Source organism: Somniosus microcephalus, chromosome 18 (assembly GCF_052327205.1).
Source record: "Somniosus microcephalus isolate GS21.2 chromosome 18, FLI_Smic_1.0, whole genome shotgun sequence".
NCBI lineage: Eukaryota > Metazoa > Chordata > Chondrichthyes > Squaliformes > Somniosidae > Somniosus > Somniosus microcephalus.
In genome coordinates, this window is record NC_141004.1 from 18,017,038 (window position 1) to 18,031,787 (window position 14,750).

A 14,750-nucleotide genomic window follows, 5' to 3' on the forward strand; every position below is an offset into this window, starting at 1 on the left:
ATGGAATTGGAGCAGTACTTTCACACAAGTTACCAAATGGCTCGGAAAGGCCAGTAGCATTTGCGTCCCGATCATTGACCTCTGCTGAGCGAAATTACGCTCAGATAGATAGGGAGGCCCTCAGCCTTGTGTGGGGAGTAAAGAAATTCAATCATTACCTGCAGGGCAAGGAGTTCACGTTACTGACAGACCACCAGCCGTTGGTGTCCATATTCAACCCTAACAAGGCCGTTTCCACTATGACAGCGCAAAGGTTACAGAGGTGGTCCGTGTTACTTGGGGCACACCAATACGACATTGAATACAAAAGCTCCAAACAGCATGGAAATGCTGATGGGTTATCGCGCCTACCGTTGCCGGTAGTAGAAGAGGCGGCTACAGTGGACCCGGTAGAGATGTTCCACTCATCCATAGTAGAATGTCTACCAGTAACAAATTCGATGATCGAGAATGAAACAAGAAATGACCCGACTCTCTCACGAGTCTACGATTTAACAGTGGAGGGATGGCCAACACATGGCGAACCAACGCTGCCAGCATTTTCGCAAAGAAAAGAACAGCTGTCAGTGTGCCGAGGAACCTTGATGTGTGGATCGAGAGTGGTGATTCCACCCAAACTTCAGCATAAGGTGCTAAAGGAGCTTCATGAGGGGCATCTGGGTGGAGTGAAAATGAAGAACCTAGCAAGAGCGTTTGTGTGGTGGCCAGGTATTGATGGAGACATCGAAGAAATAACCAAGAGCTGTCTAGGATGCCAGAAGGTCCAAAACGCGCCACCACAAGCTCCTCTGCATCCATGGGAGTGGCCCTCATCTCCTTGGCAAAGGGTACACATCGACTTTGCTGGTCCATTTATGGACTCAATGTTTCTAATAGCGGTGGATGCACACTCCAAGTGGCCGGAGGTAATAAAGATGTCCTCCACCACCACGGAAAAAACCATCACAGTATTAAGGACCATGTTTGCCAGGAATGGACTGCCGGAACAGGTCTGTTCTGATAATGGACCGCAATTTGTGTCCGAAGAATTCAGGAAGTTCTTAAAAAGCAATGGGGTCAAGCACTACACGTCAGCCCCATACCATCCCGCCACCAATGGATTAGCTGAAAGGTTTGTCCAGACCTTCAAGAAGGCCATAAAGGCCATGGGTAATGAAAACATCAACTTACAACATAAGGTAGATAGCTTCTTGTTGGCGTACAGGAATGCCACACATGCGGTCACAAATCAAACTCCCGCCATGATGTTTTTCAATAGAAGACTAAGATGCCGGCTGGATTTGATTAAGCCAAACGTCAGAAAGGACGTAGAGAACCGGCAATTCCAGGGCATGAATGAAAGGCCAACTAGATCTTTTCAGATAGGTCAACAAGTTTTGGCCCGGGACTACCGTACCAAGAAATGGCAGCCTGGAACTATTGTAAAAAGACTAGGGCCGCTGCTGTATACCGTGGACATTGGTGACAGCATAATAAGGCGCCATGTTGACCAGATCATAGGGTCATCCACAAAGAGCCAACCTACTCCACAACCTTACATGGCTAATGTTGAAGCAGAGATACCCAGAGCACCTACCTCCGATCTGGTAATACTGGAATCAGATGAACCTGACACTGCCCTTCAAGCCGAATCGACCTTGCCAGAAGAACCTACTACCCCGCCGAAAACTACTACACCACCAAGGCGTTATCCGGATAGAGTCAGGAAACCTCCAGAGAGACTGAATCTGTGAACTGTTTTGCATAAAGTTGTATATATGTTATGATGTTATGTTAATGGGGAATAAGTATGTTGTAAGCTAAAAAGGGAGGATTGTAGTGTATGTAACTATTCTACCTTTAAGAGAACTACTGTATGTAACCGTCCACCTTTAAGAGAACTATTTTGTGTGTGGCACTACTTTGTCTTGGCTGCTGTATACTGTAATACCGACGGTGACCACACCGGTATATAAGTGCTGTGTCAGGATTTATTGGGCAGATTCGCCCTGACCTTCGAATAGTAAAGTCCTGTTAAAGTTACTCTTGTAGTCTGTGTATTACTTCGCTATACAACCCACAGACTTTACAAGTGTGTAGCCGTGTGTTTGGCAGATGTGCCTACCATAGTTGTATAGCCGTTAATGTCTGCAAGGTGTGAGATGTGGATGTGACTTTTAGTAGATGGGCATAGTTGTTGGGCGAGTGTTGGGGATTTGGCAGAAATATATCGGCCATTCCTTCATCGTCGCTGGGTCCAAATCCTGGAACTCCCTCCCTAACAGCACTGTGGGAGTACCTTCACCACACGGGACTGCAGCGGTTCAAGAAGGCGGCTCACCACCACCTTCTCAAGGGCAGTTAGGGATGGGCAATAAATGCTGGCCTTGCCAACGATGCCCACATTCCAGGAAACGAGTAATTTTGATTCAGAATAATATTCTCAGACACTGGGGTTACTTCTGGTGTTGCTGTAGTGTCGACCTCAGATGGGAAATTCCTGCAGCATAGCGTGGCCAATAAAGATTTGAAAAGTATTTAAAATCTTTTACTTTTAAAGTTTCTTGTATGACGAAGGCTCGGTTGGTGATCAATTGATCAAAAGTGGCTCATTAAAATTTAACCCCCCTTCTGTGGCAGATAGCAACACTGGATGCCAAGAACATATGCCCGTGTTCCTTTTGCAGCTGAGGTACAATTGTCAGTAAATGTGCCATGTGATGTTGGTTGCATCCTGTTATAGTGTGCTTGCCCATCTTTGGTGGACTTGGTATACATCCAGTGTCACCTCCGGCACAAAATCCCATAAATGGAATTGGATTTACTGGCATAACAAGTGAGTAAACCTGGCCCTATTGTGCAGAGGAAAGAAATTGGTTAAGCATCGGCAATTCTCTTTAAGACGCTCCTTAAAACCGACCTCTTCGACCAAGCTTTTGGTCATCTGCCCTAACATCTCCTTATATGGCTCGGTGTCAAATTTTGTTCTTTTGTTTGCTAACACTCCTGTGTGTTAAGTCTGTGTGTTATAATGCGAATTACTACACAGACCACAAGAGTAAACTTTAACAGGTCTTTACTGGTTGAAGGTCAGGGCGGAACTGCCCAATAAATCATTACACAGCACTTATATACCGGTGTGGTCACCGCCGGTATTACAGTATACAGCAGCCAAGATAAAGTAGTGCAACTCTTAAAATAGTTCTCTTAAAGGTGGAACGGTTACTAAAATAGTTCTCTTAAAGGTGGAACGGTTACATACACTACAATCCTCCCTTTTTAGCTTAACAGTATATACGTTCCCCATTAAACATAACATCATAACATATATACACAACTTCATGTAAAAACAGTTCACAGATTCAGTCTCTGCGGAGGCGCCTCCTGCACTTCCTGACTCGGTCCGGATAACGCCTCGGTGCTGTAGTAGTTCTCGGTGGTGTAGTAGGTTCTCGTTGCTGGGGTGACTCATCTAATAGTCCTTCACTGGACTTAACAGCTTGAACTTTCGTAACTTCAGAACCAGCATTGCTGACTTCTAAAGGCTCGAGTACCTTGGGAAGTTTTTCTGCTTCCAGACTGATTTGGCTCAGTTCGGAGGGACCACGTGCGTGACCTGGTAGGGGTGATAATGGTTCAGATGAGTCATCATCTTCATCATCATGGGACAACTCACATGAATATACTAGATTGCTGTCCTCCTCAGTATCTACGTCCTCCAAATGTTTTATTATTTCTATTTTTGGAGCTTCAACTGTGAGTGTGGCTGTGGTCTGTGCATTACTTGATTTGCAGCTATATTCACCAGAGTCTTTGGGTGTGAGATTTGTAATGGTAAGTTCTATCACATTCTTATTTTGTTTAAATTTGTATCGGTCAGAAGATTCGATTAAGCTCTGGTCTTTGTACCATCTGACCATCTTGGGAGTAGGTGTAAACTCACAGCTCAAAGTAGCAGAATGCTTCTCTTCCCCTGTAATGCTCTGTAGTTCTTTGACTACCTTTGACGGAGGCTCTTTAATAGTCAGCCTTGCCTCAGATTTTGATTTCCCTGCAATAACTTGCAGCAAGCCGGTCATCTTACAAGTTGTTTTTTTCAGAGTGAGACGATGAATAGTGCCACAATGCTCAATGTCCGCATCTTCAGAAGCATGAAGAATTTCACCATTTAGTATCCATTTTGGAGGCTTCACGTCAGCAACTGAAAGCTCACACTTAAGAATGGCGTCACTTGGCTCTGTCACTTCCACATCACATATGGGTTTAATGATGGCAATTGATTGCTCTTCTACATATAACTTTGCTGTGCTTTGGTCATCTATGGCATCGCACATGTAGTTGCCTTCATCTTCACAAGCGACATTATTAATAGTGAGCTTCCTGTACACATCTTCACTCACAATCTCATATTTATTACTGGGATGAATCTCTTTGTCTTTGTAATACCACTTGACAGCAGCATTTGGCCTGGAAACCTTGCATTCGAAAATGACACGATGTTTCTCTATGCCAATCTTCTCTCTTAAGGGTTTCACAATTTTAACTGGCAATTCTTTAATTCGAAGCAAAGCTCTGGAAGTAGCGCTTTCAGCAACAAGCTTGATCTCTGCAGCATCTTCAGTTTTTGCCTCTGCCACCAATTCCCTGAGTGGCTTATTACTGCTGACACTGCTCACAAAAGGGTGCTCTTTCTTCTTAGCTTTCAACTGATCGATGAATTTGACATATTCCCTTTCTTGCTCAGCTTTGATTCGCTTGGCCTCATCGCGCAGACGGTTTGTGTGTTCCTGTTCCATTTTCTCAATCAGCTGCTTCTGCTGTCTTTCCAGATTCTCCCACTCTGTGTCAAAGAACTTTTTCTTTGCATTCATCTCTTGCTCAAAACGGCAAATCATTTGTTCTAATTGCTGTTGTAGTTTGAAATTGAGTTGAGTTCGAGCCCGGTGTTCCTCAGAAATGTGCATGTCTGTAGACTGGACAGACTCAGAATTCTCTGTCAAACTATGTTGTTGTTGTTCAGTGGAATTCTGTTCTGATACTTTGTTCTCTTCTGAAGCATTTATGCACTCCTTCGTTTTTCCATCATTAGTCTGCAAGTCCATTTTAGACTTGTCTTTTGCACATGGGCTGGTCTTACCATCATCAGTTCCAGAGTCTGAGCTGATTGTCTTCACCGAGTTCTCACTCTCTGCTTTGTCACTGTCACTGCTGCATATGACCTCATCCAGTACTCTGGACAATCGTTCAGGTTTGACATCTTTTCTTTTTCCGAAATCTACCGTCATTGCTTTTAGGGGGTGCCAGTCCATATTTATTTTCCTGATCCACTCCCGTCCCAGAAGTGGTGGACCTCCCTCAGGTAGTACATATAAGTCCATTCCTTGGTGTTCTTTGCCCTTGTGTCTCACCTTGACTTTTATCTTTCCGATGGGGTATACTCATTGCCCCGTGTATGTCTGCAATACTATCTTCGTATCCCGTAGGGGAATATGTTTGAATAACCTTTTGTAATCTTGCTTATTCATGACCGTCAACGCCGATCCGGTGTCCAATTCTATCTTCATTTGGACTCCTGCTATCTGCAGTGTGACCCAGATAGTTTGTCGGTCAGCTTCCTTACTCACATTGTGAATTCTCAGACTACCCAGTTCCTTGCTGTTGGAGTCTGAATCCGAATTCTGTTCATCCGAACTCTTCTCAGCCACCTTATGTACCTTTCTGCACTTTTCCTGCGGTGACTTTTTGTTGCTGGTCTTCTTTCCTGACCGGCATACTTTAGCTATGTGACCAAGCTTGCCACATTTTCTACATTCCTGGTTTTTAAACCAGCATTGGTTCTGATCGTGTGTTGTCTTCCCACAACGATAACATTTCGTTGTACCCGAAGCCATTTGATCTACGCTGAGTACCGCTGGCTTCAGCTGCATTTCCGCAGTGCCTCTCGCTGCGGCTTCGTGCGATGCTGCAATAGAGACAGCCTTATCAAGTGTAAGATCATTCTCTTCAAGCAGCCGCTTTTGTGTTCCTTCTTTCGACAATCCACACACGAATTTGTCCCTCAGTGCCTCTGTCAGGCTTTCCCCAAACTGACAGTATTTCGCTAGCTTACGCAGTTCAATTAAGTACTCCGCGTTGCTTTCCTCTTTCAGTTGCGTTCTCGCATAAAATTTAAACTGTTCCGCTAACATCAGCGGTGTGGGGTTCAAATGATCCTTCAGGACAGCAACAATATTAGCGAAAGTCTGATCCGCCGGTTTAGCTGGTGAAAGAAGATGATTCAATAGCCCGTATGTCTTCGCACCCATTGAGTTTAGTAAGGTTAGTGCTTTATCTTCATTTGATATTTTATTAGCCTTACAATATATCTCTATGCGTTCTACATACGTGGCCCAATCTTCAACATCGGGATCGAAATCATTGATGTTACCACGCTTAGGCATCCTCGCTATCTTCTTGAGAGAGAAAAAGAAATTTTTCTTTTATTTTCTTTTTTCAAAATGGCGGTTTCCCGCGCTCGTCTTCTTCCCCCGCCTACGAAAATGGCGGCTTCCCGCGCTCGTCTTCTTCCCCTGCCTACGAAAATGGCGGCTTCCCGCGCTCATCTTCTTCCCCCGCTGGCTGTAATGGCGATTGCCGTATTGCTGCATTCGCCCTCCCCAGCGGTTTTCAAATCGTGCCTCCCAGCCCCTCTTGCAGTCCGGTCCTTTCCCCCCCGGCTGCGGCTGAGTTCTCTGCGGTTTTTTAAAATTTTCTCCCGCGCCTTATGATCGTCCCGGTCGCTGCGCCTCGCGGCCTCGGTAGCTGCCCGGCCTTTTTCACCGGTCGCGGTCGAGCTCTCTCTCGACGCTGTTGCGTCTCCCAGCCCGCTTGTAGCCCGGTCTCTCACACCGGCTGCGTTTGTTTACCACGGCTTCCATGCCTTACGCTGCCCCAGTCTCAGCGCCTCTGGCCCCGACTTCTGTCCGGCTCTTTTCCCCCGGCCGTGGTCGAGTTCTCCGCCCTTATATCCTCCGTTTTTTTATTTTCTCCCCTACTCACAGTCAACGTGGCCGACTTGCTGCTCGTCGCTGATCGGCTTACCCACCACCGTGATAGAAGGGATGATCACTGCCTGTTGCTGATGGAAGGCTTCGTGTTGGAATTCTTCCTTTGCTCTGCAGACCCGAGTCTTTTCTTAGCAGAATGATGAGGGCGGATGCCTCTTCTCGACGCCCGTTAAACTGCCTTGGATGTATCTCTGCCACAGGGCAAGATCGTACTCGTCGCCACTGTTAAGTCTGTGTGTTATAATGCGAATTACTACACAGACCACAAGAGTAAACTTTAACAGGTCTTTACTGGTTGAAGGTCAGGGCGGAACTGCCCAATAAATCATTACACAGCACTTATATACCGGTGTGGTCACCGCCGGTATTACAGTATACAGCAGCCAAGATAAAGTAGTGCAACTCTTAAAATAGTTCTCTTACAGGTGGAACGGTTACTAAAATAGTTCTCTTAAAGGTGGAACGGTTACATACACTACACTGTGAAGCGCCTTGGGACATTTTATTACCTTAAAGGCACTGCACAAATATAAGTTGTTGTTGTATAACACATCGCTCACTTTTGCTGAGCCGGGGAAAACTTTCCTGAACATCTCACTATGGCGGGCTTGACGTACGCGTATTGTGGGTTTGCGTGGAGTAGGTGTACTGCCTCCACGAGGGGATCCGTTTTGTGGCCCCTCACATGCTTCCGTAACAGGACTGTCCCTGGGGTGGAGAGCCACGAGGGTAGGGATACTCCTGAGGTTGATTTGCGGGGAAGAACAAACATCGTCTCTTGAGGAGTGGCGTTAGTAGCAGTACACAGTAGCGACCTTATCGAGTGGAGTACGTCTGGGAGGACCTCCTGCCAGTGGGAGGTGGGGAGGCCTTTAGACCTTAGTGCTAAGGTGACCGCCTTCCACACTGTCGCGTTCTCCCTCTCCACTTGCCCATTACCCCGGGGGTTATAACTAGTGGCCCGACTCGTGGCTATCCCCTTCGACAGCAGGTATTGGCGCAGTTCATCGCTCATGAACGACGCCCCCCTGTCAGTGTGGATGTAGTTAGGCATGCCGAACGTGCAAAACAGGTTGCCGAGGCACTTGATGACTGTGGCACTGGTCATATCTGGGCAGGGGTAGGCGAATGGGAAGCGGGAGTACTCGTCCACAATGTTGAGAAAGTACACATTGCGGTCGGTGTAGGGGAGTGGTCCCTTGAAATCTAAGCTCAGGCGCTCGAATGGCCGTGTAGCTTTGATCAGGTGGGCTCGGTCGGGTCTGAAAAAACGGGGCTTGCATTCCGCACAGGTGCGGCAGTCCCTGGTCATAGACCGGACCTCCTCGATGGAATAGGGCAGGTTACGGGATTTTATAAAGTGGAATAGCCGGGTGACCCCCGGGTGGCAGAGGCCATTGTGGAGGCCCTGTAGCCTGTCCCCCTGGATGCTGGCACACATCCCTCGTGATAGGGCGTCGGGGGATTCGTTGAGGGCCCCCGGCCTATATATTATGTCATACTCAAACGTGGAGAGTTCGATCTGCCACCTGAGAATTTTGTCGTTCTTGATCTTCCCCCTCTGTTTGTTGTTAAACATGAAGGCTACCGACCGCTGGTCGGTAAGCAGGGTGAAGCGTTTGCCGGCTAGGTAGTGCCTCCAGTGCCGCACTGCCTCCACTATGGCCTGGGCCTCCTTCTCTACCGAGGAGTGCCTGATCTCGGGCCCTTGGAGGGTTCTTGAGAAAAAGGCTACGGGCTGCCCATCCTGGTTGAGGGTGGCTGCTAAAGCGAAGTCGGACGCATCGCTTTCGACCTGGAAAGGGAGGTTTTCGTCCACTGCCCTCAGCGCGGCCTTCTCAATGTCGTGTTTAATGCTGTTGAAGGCGGCGTGGGCCTCGGCCGTGAGCGGGAAGGACGTTGATTTCAGGAGGGGATGGGCCTTGTCGGAATAATTGGGGACCCATTGGGCGTAATAGGAGAAGAACCCCAGGCACCTTTTCAGGGCCTTGGGAGTGTTTGGTAGGGGTAGCTCCCGTAGGGGGCGCAATCGGTCGGGGTCCGGACCGATTTCCCCATTTTCCACCACGCAGCCCAGGATGCAGAGGCGCGTGGTGCTAAAGACACACTTATCCTCGTTGTAGGTGAGATTGAGTCTGAGGGCGGTTTTCAGAAATCTCGCGAGGTTCGAGTCGTGGTCTTGCTGGTCGTGGCCGCAGATGGTGTCTAGGTACGGGTAGGTGGCTGTTAACTGGTTCTCATCGACCATGCGGTCCATCTCCCGCTGGAAGACCGAGACCTCGTTTGTTACCCCAAAGGGGACTCTGAGGAAGTGGTAGAGACGTCCGTTCGCCTCGAAGGCGGTGTATGGACGGTCCTCCGGCCTAATGGGGAGCTGGTGGTATGCCGATTTTAGGTTGATGGTGGAAAACACCCGGTATTGCGCGATTTGGTTAACCATATTCGCTATGCGGGGCAGAGGGTAGGCGTCTAGCTGGGTGTATAGATTAACCGTCTGGCTATAATCTATCACCATCCGCTTCTTTTCGCTACCCTTAACTACTACTACCTGGGCGCGCCACGGGCTGGTACTGCATTCGATGATACCCTCCCGCTTGAGTCTTTCTACTTCCGACGCAATGAACCGTCTATCCTCCCAGCTGTACCGCCTACTCTTGGTCGCTATGGGTCGACAGTTGGGTGCGAGGTTGGCGAACAGAGAGGGCGGCTTGACCTTCAGGGTAGCCAGACCGCACACTGTGAGGGGCGGCTGGGACCTACCGTAGGTAAGCGTGATACTTTGGTGGTGGCACTGGAAGTCCAGACCCAAGATCACGCTCACACAGAGATCTGGCATTATCAATAGTTTAAAATCTCTGTAATCATTGCCTTTTACCGACAACATAACCGCGCAGAAACCTGTAATTTTTGAGGTATGAGTCTTATCGGCCATGGCGATTTTGCCCTGTGTGGGGACTATCGTTAGAGAAAGTCATTTTACCAGGTTAGGATGAATAAAGCTTTCGGTGCTCCCGCAGTCAATCAAGCATTTAACCTTGTTCCCGTTTACCTCTATGTCCATCATCGATTTAGACAACGGATGTGGCCTGGATTGATCCACTGTGATCAAGGCCACCAGTGGGTCCTGGAGGTCTATGTAGTCGGGGCAAGATGGTGGACTCCATGAGGGTGGACAAGATGGCTTCCAAGATGGCCGCTCCCACGGCGCGCACGCGGCGGTGGTGGAGTTGGAGGCGGGGTTCTCTCTGCAGACTTTGCTGAAATGTCCTTTCTTCCCGCATTTAAAACAGGTGGTGCCCTTCGCTGGGCACAGATGCCTGGAGTGTTTGTCCTGGCCGCAGAAGCAGCATTTCGGGCCCCGATGCATCGCAGCAGTAGTGGGGCTCCTGGGTGGGGGCTGGGGCTCCGATGGTGCTGGGCTGGCCTGAGACCTGGGAGGTGAAGATGGCTTCCAAGATGGCGGCCCCCACGGCGCGCACGAGGCGGAGTGGGCCACGTGGCCTGAGGAACAGGATTCAGAGTTCCTCTGGGCCATATCCTGCGATCGTGCTATATCTATAGCCTGTTTTAAGTCCAGTCCCTCCTTTTCAAACAGTTTCTGCCGAATATAATTTGAACTGAGGCCCGCAATAAGGGAGTCTCGAATCAGCTCCTCCGTGTACACGATGGCAGACACGGCCTTACAGTTACAGTCTCTGCCCAGTACTTTTAGGTTTAGTATAAAGTCCTCTAGTGACTCACCATGTCGCTGCGTGCGAGTAGTCAGAAGATGCCTGGCGTACACCACGTTTATTGGCCGCACGTAGTGGGCCTTCAGGATGGTGCAGGCCTCCTCGTAGCTGGTGGCATCTTGGATGAGAGGGGAGACCCGATGGCTCACCCAGTTTCGCAGGATTCCCAGTTTCATGTCTCCGGTAGCGGTTTCGGCTGCGGCTATGGCAGTGGATGAGTTTGCAATGAAAAATTCAAAGCATTGGAACCAGTGTCCGAACTGTGTGGCTGCGTCTGAGGCATGGGGGTCCAGATCCAAGCGCTCTGGTTTCAGGAGTCGATCCATCTTGGTGTTTTAGTGATTAAAATTGATATGCCATCAATGACTCATACAGCTCCTGAGACCTTTATATGGCAAAAGACAGGGGCGTAGCCAATACACACAATAGGAACAAAAGGGGGCGGTACACAGTACAAGCAGGTAAAATACAAGCAGGTAAAATACAAGCAGGTAAAATACAAGCAGGTAAAACACATGGGTTGATGAAGGCATATTTCATCACAACGGGCAGGGTCTATGATACAGCGTTTGGCTTATCCAGAACATAAGAACATTAGAAATAGGAGCAGTAGTCGGCCATATGGCCCCTCGAGCCTGCTCCGCCATTCAATAAGATCATGGCTAATCATCGACCTCAACTCCACTTTCCCACCCGATCTCCATATCCCTTGATTCCCCTAGAGTCCAAAAATCTATCTGTCTCAGCCTTGAATATACTCAAAGACTCAACATTCACAGCCCTCTGGGGCAGAGAATTCCAAAGATTCACAACCCTCTGAGTGAAGAAATTCCTCCTCATCTCGGTCTTAAATGGCCGACCCCTTATCCTGAGACTATGCCCTCTAGTTCTAGACACTCCAGCCAGGGGAAACAACCTCTCAGCATCTACCCTGTCAATCCCCCTCAGAATCCTGTATGTTTCAATGAGATCACCTCTCATTCTTCTAAACTCCAGAGAGTATAGGCCCATTCTACTCAATCTCTCCTCATAGGACAGCCCTCTCATCCCAGGATTCAATCTAGTGAACCTTTGTTGCACCGTCTCCAAGGCAAGTATATCCTTCCTTAGATAAGGAGACCAAAACTGTGCACAGTACTCCAGGTGTGGTCTCACCAAGGCCCTGTACAATTGTAGCAAGACTTCCTTACTCTTATACGCCAACCCCCTTGCAATAAAGGCCAACAGGCCATTTGCCTTCCTTATTGCTTGCTGTACCTGCATGCTAGCCTTCTGTGTTTCTTGCACGAGGACACCCAAATCTCTCGGAACACCAACATTTGAAAGTTTCTCACCATTTAAAAAATATTCTGTTTTTCTATTCTTCCTACCAAAGTGAATAACCTCACATTTCCCTACATTATACTCCATCTGCCACCTTACTGCCCCTCACTCAGTCTATCTATATCCCTTTGCAGACTCTGTGTTCTCCTCACAGCTTACTGTCCCACCTAGCTTTATATCATCAGCAAACTTTGATACATTACACTCGGTCCCTTCATCTAGGTCATTAATATAGATTGTAAATAGCTGAGAACGTACTTGTTGGAAGAATGGTCTCTTTGCTTGGCCCAGGTTTTCTTTTAATGCATAGTATTGTTTATGGGATGCAAGAGCAGGCAGTAGTGAGCACTTTGCCCCTTCATGCCTGCTCAGAAAACTACCCTGTTTCGACAAGTGCAAACATAAAGTTGTAGGGACATGACACTGGATTCACCCAATTAGTCCTATGTTCAAACAACAACTAATCGTTCTCTTGATTTCAGAAGTACTTTGGTACAGTACAGCTAGCAGGAACACGTTTAATCTTATTCAGTGCACTTTGGATCAATGAGATAAGACAATCTAAAAGTCATTTCCTTTCGGAATGTAGGCGCCTGAGGCTTCAAATTTATTTTCAATTGCACGGCGGGTTTTTTTTTGAAACAGAAACAGATAACAGTTGATATAGTGAAAATTTCACAGAAATTAACCAAATGATGCTAAGCTAAGAAAAACAGGACAACCTTAAGAGAAACCTACGATCAGCCTCCACTCAGCTGCCAGTTCTAAAGGCCGTCAGATTGCGGAAATGCATATTTACTTTGAATGTTGGAAAAGTTTATAAAAAACAATCCTTAATGTCCGAAGACAACCCAGTTCAAGGACATGCCACTACAATGGATTAAAGGCATAATTGACACAACTGTGACAAAATTGGAGTACTTTTGTTCGGTCTTGTCTCGGTGGCTGTCCCTTTAAATCGAGTCATAGTACATAGGAGGGCTGATTCTCCTTCAGCTGCACCTCAGGAAATGCTCAGTTCCATTTGCAAAAACAGAAGAAAAAAAGGGTCGCCACCCGTTAAGCCGCCCAATTCGTGGTGCTCCTGATTTTCGGGTCACTGAAGTTAATTGCGACAGAATCGGAAAAGATGCAAATTGGGTGTGATGACTTACACGACAGGTTCTCAAAACCACAATACCGTTGAGCAAGGCCCTGGGCCAAGGACACACCTCACACGATCTACCTTTGTCATCGTGTCTTAGCTGGTAGCACTCTCAGCTTGAGGTCAGAAGATTGTGGGCTTGATCTCCGCTCAAGGACTTCATGCACTATATCGAAGAAGAGCAGGGGTGTTATTCCCAGTGTCCTGGCGGCCAATATTTATCCTTCAATCAATCATCGCTAAAACAGATTATCCGGTCATTGTCACATTGCTGTTTGTGGGAGCTTGCTGTGCGCAAATTGGCTGCCGTGTTTCCTACATTACAACAGTGACTACATTTCATTGACTGTAAAGCACTTTGGGACGTCCTGAGGTCATGAAAGGCGCTATATAAATGCAAGTCTTTCTGTCTCTTTATCCCATCGTGTAGGCTGACACTCCAGTGCAATACTGAGGGTGTGTTTCTTTATAAGAGGAAACAGTCATCAAATACATGAACTGGAGGTTCTGTCCACTTATTCAAGTGGAGTTTAAAGACTCCACGATACTATTTGAAGTTCACGGGGTGTCCTCACCAGCATTCCTCCTTCCTAGACCTACCAAAAATCAGATTAATTGATCGTTGACCTAATGGCTGTTTGTGAGGTGTTGTTGGTGCAGGATGGCTGGCATGTTTGTCACACTTGGCTCAGTAGTAGCCTTCTCGCCTCTGAGTCAGAAGGTTGTGGGTTGCAATCTCACTCCAGAGACTTGAACACATAATCGGTGGCTGACACTTCAGTGCAGTGCTGAGGGAGTGCCGCACTGTTGGAGGTGCCGTCTTTCAGATGAGATGTCAAACCGAGGCCCCGTCTGTCCTCTGAGGTGGACGTTAAGATCCCGTGGTACTTTTCGAAGAAGAACAGGGGAGTTCTCAACATTTATCCTTCTCCACCAAAACCAGATTATCTCATTGCTGAAAATGCTGGCCAGGCAGCATCCGTGGAGAGAGAAACAGAGTTAACAGGGTCGATTTTCCTGAAGCTGTCGGGAAGAAGGCGGGACTACAATTTTCGGGTTTTAGACCCGCCTACTTCGACGTCCGGCCAATCCGCGCGATTTTTCCTTGATTGACCTTGTTGAGCCCGCCCAGCGGGCTCAGCAGGCCAATTAAGGGCCACCCGGCAACAGGTGATGTCACAGACTGCAATTTCACCTGTCAAGAGTTCTTGACAGATGAAATATCAGTGTTTCACAGCTGCTTGAAGCTGTGAAACACTGACAGTCTGAGTTCTAACCTGAGTCCTTCTGCACAGACTCAGTTAGAACTCTCAGCAGCACTCAAAGCTGAAGGCTGTCACTTTTCACAGATCACAGCCATTCAGCTTTAAGTGCCGGCTGAGTGATGGGCTCCCGACGGCTACAGGAAGAAAGGCTGTTAAGGTAAGTACAGGTAAGTAAAAGTTCTTTACACACTTTAGACACACCAAACACACTTACCTTTGCACTCATGCACCCATCACTCACCTGAGCACCGACATCGCGACC